Here is a 15,336-nt window from a genome sequence, read left to right on the forward strand (position 1 = left end):
CTGCCAACTGTTCATCGTTTGATACTTTTAAAAGAGGAGTAGAAGAGAAGCAAGAGCTATTTTCCATGTTTTAGGAAAGTCTAGAACCATTTAACCGAATTCGACAAATTTACAAGATTGGATATCATTTGATACACGATTGTTTAGATAAAATTGAATAATATCATCATCCGCCTGCAAATTTAAGGAGTTGACTGAATCAAAAAAATGTGTATTCATTTGATTTGATATCCAACGGTCATTCAAGTTAACGTTGCAATTTTATTAACATTAAGAGCCCTCAAAATCAAGTGGTTTTACTTGTATCTGTTGTGCCAAATGCTCAAGGTACGCCCTTTTAGCATTTCCCACGCTAGTCGTAACAAGATTTCTCATTTCTTTGTAAGCTCTCCAGTGAGCTTATGTTTTTGTAGTTTTAAATGTAGTATAGTTCAGTTCAGAGATCTATTAGAATCTTTGATGTGCCGCGAATAGTCCGTGTGTCGGTTTTGCTTGTATTGTCGCATGACATGCATGTTTAAATCGCAAAATTTTATGTGGAAAGAGTCATAAAGTAATATTCTAAGCGATATTTAATCATTACATTAAATAAATAAACGTTTTAAGCATTTTTTTAAGAATTTGTACATTTGATTTGTAAAATTTCATTACATGCGCCCACCTACTATTTTGTTAGACGTCTGACCTCAGTCACAGCCACTCAAGCGTGAAAAGGTGCACAGGTCCGGCCTTAAAATTTATTTGTATTTAAAACTTTATTATTCGGGATTTTTGGGTTTAGTTTTATTAAGTTAGAAATTCAGGATAGTTGATATTACTTAAAAGTTGATATTATTTAGCAAGATAATATTTAATTTAAATATAAGATTTAAGTACGTAAAATGAGTTCAACCAAAAATTTTAATTTAATAAGTTTAGTTTTTAGCGCCATCAGTGGGGTGTTTATCACAAGTGATAAGAGAATAGGTGGTACGAATTACTTAGGCCCATTTATTCTGTGGATTAATGCATTAAATTTTTCCTTTTTTACTTGGTGGTGATTATTATTGGGGATTTTGGCTGCCATATTCAATGTCCTTTATTATTGTTTTTTTTAAATTAATACATATTATGATATATTATTATAATAATATACTCATGAAAACTCCCATCTCTATATTTAGTACCAACTTCTTTTGATAAAAAGTAATTATGTAGTCAGAAAAGTGGAAGTATATTTTTTTAAATATATACATTAAAAATCACCTAGCTGTCCAAAGAGTTAAACTGCCCAAGGAGTTAATACAATTTTCTAAATTCTGTTTTTTTGCCTTTGTTCTTTAGTAGTTTCTTCCATTAAGGAAGGAAACTCTTGGAAAGGAAGGAAAGAAGGACGGAAAGTTTCTCTGTTGCCGCTATGGATTCCAACTTCATCTCGCACATCAGCATATGGATACTAAAGCATTAAATTATATATACTTTATTGTGTCGCTGAAGGACAAACAGGGGCAGTAAGCAAAAAAAAACAGAACTTTAAACTTGTTTAATTAGTAAAAATATGGTTTTCTTACTATGGCAAAAAAGGGTTTTTCCCAGAGAATGGTGGAAGAAGCAGTCTTTATTGTGTCACTGAAGGACAAACAGGAGCAGAAAGCTGCAAAAAACAAAATTTTAAACTTGTTTAATTAATAAAAATATGTTTTTCTTACTATGGCAAAAAAGGGACTTTTTCCCAGAGAATGGAAATCATACATCAATCATAAATGTATCATACCATGTTTCAGCTAAATAATATATGGATCTTTCTTCCTCCCAATTTTTTTTAATTTTCTTCAAATATTCTATAAACCACCTGACAATTCCATTACAGCAGCTCTTTTGTTAACCATCTTAAGCTTAAATCCAAGTTTTATCAGGTATCTCCGCAAGGTTGAGACTGAAAAATGGTTATCCCTTGCCGATAAGATGTCCTTAACTATCTCTATGGTCAGAACCTCATTGTTTTTGTATTTAGAATACACACCTTTCCTTAGCAATTTGGCAATATTGGGTCGTGTCCCTTTGATTGTCCTGCATCTTTCCTTTTTATTCTTTTTTTAATCTCTTTTTTTACAGACATATTGTACTATAAGAAACCCCTGTTAAAAACGCTGTTTTTTGCAAAGCACTACAATCATTTGTGAACTGAGGATCATTCTTTAGATTATTATAGACATTTAGATAAATTTGTTTGGCGTCTGTACTTAAACAATTACGTTTTAAAACTGCTTGATTTTCCCCTGTAGCTTCTACTTCCCTTGCTTCTTTTTGCTTCCTCAACACTAGAAAATGAACTATCAGAACTATGTAAATCTAAATCACTGTCCAGATCACTCTTATTGTTTTCATCGCAAATGTTATTGTCTTTCTTGTGCACTCATGGTTTCCATAAGCCTCTTTATTTGTCAAATTTTCCTGCCTATTTTCCCAGGGTCGAAACATTTTAAGGTCTTTAGGTATAATACCAAAACAAATCCACAAACACAAATTTAAAAAAAACACTTCTTCACAATAAAAATTGCAATAAATTTAGACGAATACAGGCCAAATTCTAAATTCTCCACATTCATAAACGTGTAAAAAGTAAAACCGGCAAAACCCATCCAATAATAACCTCACATGACCCCCCTCCCCTGCCAACTATTAAAGGTGATAGACCCATCCAACAACTATTTTAAAGGCGATAGACCCATCCTTAAAAATCTCTTTAAAAACAGGTCGAAACGAAAAATACAAAAACAGCCGAAACATTTATTTGGGTACGGCCCCGTAATTCTCAAAATCAGTGGGATAGAGAGAGATACACAATCACTTGCACAGCCTAAAGTAGGAATCGCCAGAACGCAGGTGTTTTATCTTTGTTTAATAGACTGGCTAAAAAGAGGTGGCAAGTCTGTGGGTGCTGGAAGTGTTAAAAATAAAATATTTTGTAAGATGCTTGGATTTTAGTCCGCGGTCAATTTTTTGATAGTATTGTGATATTATTTTCTTTCTAAAAATTGACATTTTCAAAATAAAAATAAAAAATAGTATGAAACATGGGGTTTTACGTATATTTAAAATGATTTCATAGATAAACAATATAAAATTTTGCCATTTAAACATGTATATCATGCGACAATAAATACGACATAGGCGCACGGATTAGTTACTGCGGCACCTGCGACACATCAAAGATTCTAATAGATCTCTGAACTGGACTTTAACCTATCTCTCTGGCGCATCATTTCACGCAGTGGTGCAGTAAGCCATGGAGCTTTTTTCTTAGATATTCTTACGGTTTAACAAGTCAAAAATATTATTTGTAAATATTTCAATTTTTTGGTCAATGTCAATGGAGCAATATTAATTGGTGAACCGAAATTTCATGGAAATATATTGATTCACCCGATATAAGATCAGGATTTGATACTGCAATACTTTGATTGGATATGAAAGGGAGTATTTATAATCAGTTGCATTTAAAAGATTAATATTAATATTTTCTAACATCATGAATTCATTGACTACAGAAAACAAGATAGATATAGAAGTTTCAATAATCTCTACAGCTTGCAGAATATTTTTATTATACGCCCTATAAATAAGCCACATCACAAAACTATCCGACTATGTCGATTTTTACCTTTATCCACATTATCTCCCCAAACTCGACGGATCTAGAACTCTAGATGTTGAAAAGAAGAAGATTTTGTATCCAGGGATACTTATTACTTCCTAAAATATCCTGCAGTAAAATATTTACATTATCAATACTAGGAGTAAGGGAACGCACATTTACATGTCCTATTCTTAAATCATGCATTATAAATAAAAATAATTAATATTAAGAACACTATTTTTCTAATATATTATCTAAGAGTTCAGATGAAGATTTTTACTAATGGCAGTCCATCATCTTTTCTAGCGTATACTCTTCCTTCCTTACAGCAAACTTATATCCATAATTCCTAAGTTTTCTCGCTTCCTTATAGAGTCCTCTAACATGGTATAACTGGTAGATCCTTATTGATATAAATTGTTCGTTCATCGCTATCAATTCCACAGTCACCTGTAGTCAGTGCAGGTTTTTTTTTGCAGGCTTGTGTCAGAACGGTACTTCGATGTTCAGTCGACTTAAACTTTACTAGAACTGGTTTTCGGTTACTTTGACTCGCTAGAGGGTGGATAGAATAATCTGATTCCTGGCCTTGAAAGTTTAATTTTGTGAATACTTTTTTGACCTCCCTAGCATTAAGCCGAACTATTATTACATTAGAAGCCTTGATATCAACTTCCTCCTTAGTTAATTTGTTTTTAACGGTGGCCAATTCATTTTCTAGGCCAGAAATTTTCGTTTTCAGTTCTATTTGTTCTTTTTAATTATAACGACTTTAACAAAGAAATATAAAACTGTAATAAAAAAATCAAAGCGAATCAATTTTAACAATAATCTTGCAAAATCGCAAAATATTATAAGGGACGTTTGACCAAAACCGACAATTTACATCCCTTATGTGCTGACGGTAATACAAAGTGAGATAATTTATTTATTTATTTATTTCAATATACGGCAGAGTCAGTTTAAAAAAACAAAATAAATAATACAAAATACTAGATTATATAACAGCATAAATACAATGCTAGAATTACAAAAAAAATATATACTAAGATAAAACCTCAATCATCAACAAGGCTAAAAACTTAACACTATCCACGGAACGTAGGTTAAAGTGTAAGATTATTTATTTTTGATTTGAATGAGCGTAAGCCGCCGGAAAATGGCTCCAAGCTATTTTCATTAAAGAAACGCAAAGTCCTAGTCAGTGGAGAAAAAACCCATAGTTGGCCGAATGAAAGGGTAAACGAAACATAGAAGAGTTGATCCTTCTTTGATAGGTGTTAAAAGGAATTGCTTCCAAGACGGTAGGACAATGATATAAACCATTTAAGATCTTATAAAACGTTAAAGCATCAGAATAATGCCGTCTGACTTCAAGATTAGGGATATTAAATTGGACACTGATAGCATTATAGTCGTATGTTATGTAATAATTACGAAAAATATTAACTTCAGCTCTATAAGCAAGGGATCTTAAGAGTCTTCTTTGTACAGCCTCAAGGCGTTCAATATGAGAATCATAATAAGGAGACAAAATTACAGACGCATACTCAAGCAAGGAACGTACCAAAGAGTAATAAAGTAATTTGAAATAGTAAGGTGAAAGATGTACACTATTTCTAGTGATAAAACCGAGACTACGCATACTCCTGTTAATAATATCCAAAATGTGCGGCAAAAAAGTTAGCTTGATATCGAAAAGAATACCTAAATCTTTAACTGTATCAACTGACATGAGTTCGTTATTGTTGATTGTGTATTGATAATTAATAATTTCATGAGAACGACCAAACGAAATACATACACACTTCTTCACATTCAGTTCCAGACTATTGCTATTACACCACTCAGCAACACTATTTTAATCCAATTGAAGTAGCTCAGCACCAAGATATGACTCAATGGCTTTATACAGTTTAGAATCATCAGCAAAAGCAAGATGTTTTGAATGAACAATTACATCACTCAAATCTCTTATGAACAAGTTAAAAAAGACCGGTCCAATATGCGAACCTTGAGGCACGCCTGAAGATACTTCAATACCATTAGAAATATAATTACTTATCCTGACCAACTGTGTGCGACCAGTCAAAAAACTGTGACAAAATTCGACCAAAGTCCTACCAAGGCCTATAGCCCCAAACTTCCGAACCAGATGTTCAAGACCAACCCTATTAAAGGCCTTCGAGAAGTCTGTATATACACTATCGACCTGTACAGACCTCTCAAAAGCACCAATCAAATCATATAAGTCAACAGGCTAGTCACCGTAGATCTACCCTGACAAAAACCATGCTAATGATCACTAAGCAATCGCCTACAGTGCCATGAAAATCGCACAGAAAACAACCTGTCAAACAGCTTAGGAGCTACAGACTGAATACACACACCTCTATAGTTACAAATATCAGTTCTATCGCCATTTTTATGAATTGGTATTAAAAAGCTTACCTTCTAATAATCAGGAAATTTGCCTGATGTCAAGCAAAGATTGAAAAGGTGATGCAGAGGCTTACTCAGAGTGCACACACAGCTTTTAAGAAAAACAGATGGGATACTATCAGGGCCAAAAGAATTTTTGTTAGGAAGGCGTAAGATTTGGTCAAATATGTCCATTAAAGAAATAGAGATGCGATTTAAATCCAGACTGTGATCAAATTTATAGTCAGGAGCCTTGCGGACAGGTTGCCTGTATGTAGTTTCAAAATACCTAGCATATAAGTTTACAATATCTTGACCATTACCAGCAACCCCGGCTTCCATATGCGTGCTATTGGGGTATGAATCAGACCTACGCAATTTATTGACATGTTTCCAAAATGAAGAAGGATCGTGAGAAATTTCAGTATTTAATCTTTCAATATATGACCTAAAACATTCATCACGAAGAGTTTTACATTTATTCCTCAAATTTGAAAAATTAACATAATCCATAGGATCTTTACTATTTTTGAATTTTGTGTGAGCAATCTTTTTTTGAATAACAAGATTCTGTAATTTTCTACTAAACCAAGTGGGAAAATTAGATGATTTAAAATGTTTAATTGGAATAAACATCTCAATAGCAAAATAGAGAGCATTGTAAAAAATATTAATTTATTAATTTATTATCCATGCATTTATTAATATCCTTCTGATTAAAAGCAGTATCCCAACTCATGCAAGCAAGGTAATTATTAATGGCAACAAAATCAACATCATACTTGAAACTAAAATCACAATTAATAGAAATGATTTCATAAGCAGGATGGTGGTTTGATGCCGGTGATAAATTTTCAGTGGCATATATGACTTCAACATTTGTCAAACTTGAGAAAAACAGATCAAGAAATGTACCAAACAAATTTTGCAAGCCATTCACCTGCTTAAGATTAAGATAGTTGCAACAACTACATAGCACATTTGCAGATGTTATAGAGCTCTACTCAGCCGTCTCAACATGCAGTCCGTTCACAGAGTTCCTCCATACCGCATGTGGCACATTAAAATCACCACACAATAGAATATCACAACTAGTATGAACACTCACAAGATCCATGGATCTAGAGGCAAATTCCTCATAAATTGATAAAGGAGAAGCAGGAGGAATGTAGACAGCACCAAAAATGATATTCTTGTCACTGCATGATACAAGCACAAAGATCTGTTCCAGGGTTGAACCACTGGTCTGTAATAACCTGGCTTTAAAACATTTACGAACAGCAATCAAAGTGCCACTACACCTTTGCCTCCCCGTATTTGTGTAACTTCGATCCTGACGGAAAATATTGAAGTCAGTGAACCTTAACTCCGAGTCCAGAAAATCTTCATTAAGCCAAAACTCCACCAAAATTATAACATCATATATGCAACTGTTGACAGCATTTCGCAGATCAGCTATTTTCGTTCGCAATCCACCCGCATTATGAAAGTATACATTTAGTTTTTTGGAGTTTGCTTAAGAACATTATTCCTCTTTTGTAAGACCACCTTAGTAATGCCATTAAAATAATGTATGCATAAGTTCTGTTCTGTACGTGAGCGGAAAGTATGTTCTTCATAAGCATTTTTTATTTGCTTACGTTGGTGTTAGGTCAGCTTTTATTTTAATTTGAAAATTATCAAATGATTTACGATTTTTTAAAACAGAGGATGCCAGCTCACTATTAGGGAAAACCACTCTTAAAGGTCTCAATTTCTCTTTGTTCAATTTGCCTAGACGATAGGCTTTAAAACTTGGACAGGTAATATTTAGTCTTAGAAAGCACTCAGTTACATACTTTTTGTCGTGATCTAAACGAACTATAGATTCTTCAGCATTATTCTCAGGGACATCATAAAATATAACATTCTTGGATCTGGAAGCTCTTTCGTGCACTTCCTCGTAAATCTCTGCAGGGTCTGCTCAGCAGCCATGTTAGTCTTACTTACCCCCTGAGATTTTAATTGATCCAACTCATACTTAAGGTCTTGGACCTCAGATCTAAGCTCAGATACCACTGAGCCATTTACAATGTAATATACGATATCCTTGTGTTTGGAGGTTGAAGTTTATGGAGTTCTTCTACAGATTTCAAAAAAAAAACTCATGTGGCCCAGGTAAAATTCCCTGATTTATTTTAAGGCATGTGGCAGATGTAACTTCTATTCTATTGAAAAATATTAGAAATAAATCCTTTGAGCAAGGAAAATTTCCTTATCTCTTACAATGTGCCAAACTTATGCCAATTTACAAAAAAGATAACAAAAATGATCCAAATAATTATCGCCTTATTTCAAATATGTCGATCTTTTCAAAAGTATTTAAAAAAACTTATGTTTTCCCATTTAAAACAATACCGTTTTTAATTTATTTTCAATATGTGAGCATGGCTTTTTAAAAGAAAAATCCACAGAGACCGCTCTGTTTAAAAGCATTATTTACATATTTGAGCACCTTGATATGAGGAGTTTTGTTGCTAAGGTTTATTATGACTTGACTAAAGGCTTTGATCTTGTAATCAAAGACCTTTTGAGTTTTAAATTTGAATCTTTTGGCACTCGCGGGCCAGCTGTAGTTTAGATTGTTTCTTATATAACAGACAGGCGGAAAATTATTGAAGTTTTATGTAGTCTGGAGACGATTGTTAATAACAAATTCAGGTCGACCTCAATAAATTATCTAATACAAATAAAAACTGCATTATAAATGTCCAAGCAACGCAGTTCTTGAGAATTAATGTAAATTCAGGTTTAAATTGGTGTTATCACATCGATTACTTAAGTGGAAAATAGCTTCATCTTGTTTTGTGTTGACTAGTACTTCTTAATTCAATTCTGGTCTATATGCATGCACATGTCGCTTTTCCTATGGGATTATTGTGTGGGGTTCTCTAAGATTGGCAAACTATTTTTGCTACAGAAACGCATGCTGCTCATAGTGTTTGTTGTTCAGTGGTGAGCTCATGCTAGCAATTTCAACTCTTAAGTCGATTTTATTTAAAAATGTTCTGTATTCACACAGTGATCACTTTTATATTTTTTATTAAACTGGGTTCCGACTTACTGTGACTCACCTTACATTTTTGTATTCTAGCTGACCTAGGTGCCCTCAGTCTTGCCCAGTTTGATTCAAGTTTTCTCGTGTGTTCTCTTTTAAGTTTCATTGAACATAATGTCTTGTGATTTATAGTAGTTTAATTTTATTATATTTACTTTAATGTTAGTTAGATTTTTAATTTTTTGCTGATTTTTATTTTTTTATCTGCCGCAATCTATACAGGGTGTTTCAGAACTATGGGATCAAACTTCTGGGGGTTGTTCAGTGCAACAGAAGAATCCATTTGAGTATAGAAACCCATGTCCGGAAATGCGTCACTACGCCACTACGGCCCTAAGACGCGTTAAAATTTATAAAAAACATTAATTACCTAAATAGGATCTGCTGCATTTATTTTTACCTTTTGTACATGATACCATAACAACAATTGTTTAAAATCAACGCTTATCAATGTCAATTCTCAATGTCATGTTTAAAAATTTTATAGCTTACAATTTTTGAACATTTATTGCTAATGGAAAACTTTACCAATCAAGAATTGGCGGATATGCATTTGGCATACGGGGCAACAAACTGCAATGCACGAGCAGCATTGCGGTTGTATCATGAACGTTATCCCGAACGACAGCATCCTGGATACAAAAAGTTTATTGCGGTTCATCGGCGGCTCGCTGAGACAGGCATGTTTAAGACCAAGATGCATGATACTGGTGTTGCTCGAACCGTAAGAATGGTCGAATTTGAAGAAGAGGTGCTTCAGCGAGTTGCCGATGAACCATTAAATAGCACACGTGATGTCGCTAAGAATATGAATACGAGTAACGCTTCTGTCTGGGGGTACTACACGAGCAACAACTCCATCCTTACCACTTCCAGAAAGTTCAAGGTATGACTGCAGCCGATTATCATCCTAGAGTTTAATTTTGTCGATGGCTTCTGGATCACATCATTGCACAACCAAATTTTTTGCGATATGTTTTCTGGACCGATGAAGCCTCTTTCATAAGAGACGGTATTTTTAATAGTTAGAATAGCCATGTTTGGGACGAAGAAAATCCTTATGCAATTTTTCCAAGAAAACATCAGAATCGTTGGTCTGTCAACGTATGGGCAGGCATTGTTTATAATTATTTAATTGGGCCATACCTTCTACTGGAACGGTTAACAGGACCTATTTATCTGCGTTTATTGGAGGAAGTTCTCCCAGAACTCCTTGAAAATGTTCCACTAAACTTTAGACAGCAAATGTGGTTTCAGCATGATGGAGCGCCGGCTCACTTTGCTGTATAAGTACGCGAGTATTTGGCTCAGCGGTTTGGGCACCGTTGGATTGCCAGAGGTGGAGCAGTTTCTTGGCCTTCTAGGTCACCCGATTTAACGTCGCTTGATTTTTTCTTATGGGGACATGTAAAGTCTTTAGTCTTTAGTCTACGAACAGTAGAATCGGAGCTAGACTTAATTGGACGAATAACAGCAGCATTTGAAATTATTCAAAACGAGGATCAAATTTCTAGTGTAGTCCGCCGAAATCAGGTGCGGCGTTTAAATCGGTGTATTGAGGTTGGAGGACGACATTTTGAACAATTGTTGTGATGGTATCATATACAAAAGGTAAAAATAAATGCATCAGATCCTATTTAGGTAATTAATATTTTTTCTAAATTTAAACGCGTCTTAGGGCCTTAGTGGCGTGTGACACATTTCCGGACATGGGTTCCTATACTCAAATGGATTCTACTGTTGCACTGAACAACCTCTAAAAGTTTGATCCCATAGTTCTGAAACACCCTGTATACATTATAATTTTTAACCGACTTAATTTCATATTCTTAAGGTCTATTGTATTTAAAAAATTAATCTGCACAAAAAAACCCAGAATATTTTTTTTCACAAAACAATAAAAATATTTGAACTCAACTAAAAATTCCACAAGAAAGTGGCAATTACATGTTAACCAAATTTCGTTTGCTGTTAATTTAACAATTAATTTTTTTAAATGGAAATGGGAATATTTAGTTTTCAATTTCCTCTTAATATGGCTTATATTATTTAATTAATACAACCAGTTTGAACATACTGATATTAGGAAACAGGATTTTAAAAGAACAAAACGAGCGATAAGTTTGTCTCTTGTTGATTATGTTTCATTGAATATAATCTATTAACTAAGTGAACCTAATTAACTTTGGAAATATTTCGTTTGATTATGAACGAGCTTTGACTGTTAAAACATCCATTAACATAGTTTTAAACAGATAAGTTATCCAAAAACACCTATTATTGCTTTTAAACAATTTCATAGAAAAAAATTGTTTAAAAGCCAAGATATAATGAATCATTTGTCTAAGAGGCATTTTAATGCTACGAAAATTGGTCAAAAAAAGAGTAATAACTCAAATAATTGAAATAAACTCGTCAAAAAAGGACCAAATCGTGTTATTAACTTTTTATTCCGCTAAAATATTTTGATAGCTGTAGCATTGCATGCACACATTTTTTAGCTTAAAAACTTCTGCATTTTATTAGTTTTCAAATGATAATATATTCAAAAAGGTGCCCAAAAACGTTAAAGAAATAACGAAAATGTGAGCAAGGCAATGGGAGCAGGTAGAAAAAAGTGTTTAGGGTCAAATAATGGACACAAATCCTGTCCCCAGATAACACGATATGCGTCAATATGGTTAGAAATTTCCGGCTGGCTTCAGCAGTAAAAAGTCATTTTTTAAAAATGGGTATATTTCTATAGTAAATGGCTAAACAATTTTTTTGAAGCTTAAATCGTTTAGATTATATATTTTATGGCACGTTAAAAATGCATATACAGGTTGGGAAATTGAAGATTAAGCAACTTAATATCGAATGAGTTCAAATTATTAAAATATGGAGGCAATATTCGGCAGTACAATGTAGGGATTTTTTTTACTAACATTTGAAAATAAACCGGTTCCTTGCGAAAAAAAACAATTTTAAATGTGGTTTCGAATTTTAAGACATCCTTTGGTTTTAAGATTCTCATAAACGCCACACTAAAGCGTAAGAACTTTCTATCGAAGGGTCCAGGAGTAAGAAGAACTGAAAGAACTAGATCCTAGAGCACGGACCTGGATATGGACTATAGAGCTGTCACCAGTTTGATTGAGTATTTGGAAAAAATATGGGTATAGTGCACTCAAAGATATACCGTTGATCTTTTAACCGCCATAAAACCCTAATTATCTGTAGTAGGGTCATAAAAAGACCCAAAATTATCATATTTATGGTCAGAGCCGGATTAGAAATGTAATATTTACCTGCATTGCAAAATATTAAGTAGCTACGATTAATGCCAAAAAATGTAAATATGTGTATATATTTATGCCTGAGTTAAGTACGAATTAAAACTCGTGATTTTAGGTCTGTAAGTATTATATCTACCTTTACGTCTGTAATTACCTCCCTAGGGTCTAGTATAAATAAGAAGAAATTGAGTGAAACAATTTCAGTTCTAATTAAGTTCTTTACGAGTTAACTTAAATGGCTATTGTTGTAAGTAAGTGATTTATTTTGTCTTCAGTTAAGCCGAATTTACACGTGTCAAGTAGCTAAAGCAAGTTAGTAAATCAAGTAGCTAAAATTTAGTCCTTTTGTTTTTGTGAGCGTTTACATGATTTGTTATGGAAAAGTTACGCGTGCAACAGTGCGGAATTGTATTTTAAAAGTATGTCGCGAGTTATCCGAAATACTTGCAGAAGAAATGAACAAAACCAAAAAGAAACGTTGCTGGGTGAAAAAATAGCTGAGTCGAAGAGAAATATATGGTGTTTCATCTACTTTATTAAGAGAATTAGCAGCTGAAGACGTACCAGAACATATAAATTGGCTGAGGATGTCTAAAGAACATTTTGATATATTGTTGGCTCAAATTGTTCCTCAAATTACGAAAAAGAACACTGTAATGAGATCAGCTATTCCAACTAGAATAAAATTGGAAATCACATTGTCTTATTTAGCCATAGGAAATATTTATAGAACTTTGCAGAGGTTATTTCGTGTGTCAACACCTGCAATCTCCAAATTTATACCCGAATTTATTATTATTTTTAAATATTTTTATTAGGAAAAAGTTGTTGATGAACAAAACATGTTAAACGTTGGAAAAAGCTTTTGTTATTATCTGTGATCGTACAATATCATCGGCAACTGGTTCTGCACGAGTTACATTTGTGGATCCATCGCTATGCGAAGAATGCATGTCGGAATATGTAGGGGACTGCAGTGGTGTATAGATGAAAGATGAGGCGTGAGCACTACTCATATCTGCATATGTGTCGTACTGGTTACTCTAGGCCTGGAGGTCTTGTAGTTTAAAACTTGTCAGAACAGACTGAATGCGTTCCTGTGCTTGTATGGCGGAAAGAGGAGTTAACGTCATTAATTGTGCAGCAACACTGCGACCAAAAGCTATGTATTTATGCTCATTGGAAGGTTCATGTGTCATAGTTTCGCTTATTTTTTTTAGGTCGTTAACTACTGCAGTAACTTGCCTCAATTTTGACGTAGTTCAACTTTTTTTCTGCGGTACTTCCTGAGACGTTTCGTTTCTTGCAGCCATTATTTCTTCTTCATTTTCTCGTTTTTGTTCATTAACTTCTTCTTCGCGTTGTATCTGAAATAGAAAAAAATATTTGTAATATTTTGTAACTCAAATACTTGTAGGTAATACTGATAATACAACCAGCAGTAAATTTCATATTATTTTAGATGCCGGAATCCCAAGAAGAATGGAACGTTATTGAGAAGGGATTTCGTTTGAAGTGGAATTTCCCCAAATGTTACGGTGCGATTGATGGGAAACATGTCACGATTCATGCACCGGTAAATTGCGGCAGTGAATTCTTTAATTATAAGGGTACTAACAGCATTATTTTGTTAGCTCTGGTAGATGACAACTATCTTGTTTTTCCTATATAAATGTTGGATGTCCTGGAAGACAATCCGATGGTGGAGTTTTCCAACAATCGTCTCTATTTGAAGCCCTAGAGAATAGTTTATTACCACATGGTGGTTGCATTGTAGGTGATGATGCATTTGCACTGAAAACGTATTTGATGAAACCGTATTCAAAAGTAGCACTTTCGGAAAATCAGAAAATATTCAATTACCGCCTTTCCGGGCAAGACGAATAGTAGAAAATGCTTTCGGAATTCTGCTTAGCAGATTTCGCATTTTTGAAAAGCCTATAGCATACTTACCAGAAACTGTGGACAAAATTATTAAGGCCTGTTGCGCAATACACAATTATTTGCGAATCACTTCTCATAACACTTACACACCAAGTGGATCGTTAGATGAAGAAGATATAGAAAGCTGTCAGGTTAGACTAGGTTCATGGAGAAATGAAACTAATACTCCCTTGCCGTCAATAAGAACCTTAGGGGGTAATCATTCTTCAAGATGTGCAAGAGAACTACGAGATCCACTCTGCCAGTACTTTATGGGCGAAGGTGCGGTGCCATGGCAGCAAAGGATGATATTTTAACTGTACTTTAATATAAATAATATAATATGGAAATTATTGTTTGGTATACTTGTTTTCCTTATGATAAGAGAGTTTTAGGAAATGATTTTCTATTATTTTTCTATAGGGTTTTATATAAATAAATTGATACTTACGGGTTACGGGACGGGAAAACACGTATATCGGATTAATTACTTATAATATGAACACTACTACAATACACTTACATTGAAATTATCCTGCGTAGGCCTCGTATTATCATCCTCTACGTTACGTAAAAATGTGTCCATTTCCTTAAACCATTTTACACTGGGGACAAAAATATCCTCCGATCCTGCTCCTGACTTCAAAGAGTCCCTTATTTTCTTTTTTTCTTGAGAATAAGTTGACCTCAACGCCCGTATTTTGTTCTTGATTTCAGGCACTCCGAATCCTTCTATCCCCATGATCTCCTCAATTTCCTTATACGCCGAGTCCCGAGCTTGTTTATTTTTGTAAATGGTAGCCCTTGTATCCCATAAGCATCGCCTTTCTCGATACTATTCTACAAATTTTATTGTTGTTTCTTCACTCCAATGAGACATTTTTAAAACACGCCACAAATAAAAGAAAAATCAACGTCACAGTCTGTACTTATGAACTCGACTAAAAACCTGTCTAGACTTGTTTAGTCGGCGGTTTAGTTTCTAGAAAGCAAAGGTG

Source organism: Anthonomus grandis, chromosome 22 (assembly GCF_022605725.1).
Source record: "Anthonomus grandis grandis chromosome 22, icAntGran1.3, whole genome shotgun sequence".
In the NCBI taxonomy this organism is placed as follows: domain Eukaryota; kingdom Metazoa; phylum Arthropoda; class Insecta; order Coleoptera; family Curculionidae; genus Anthonomus; species Anthonomus grandis.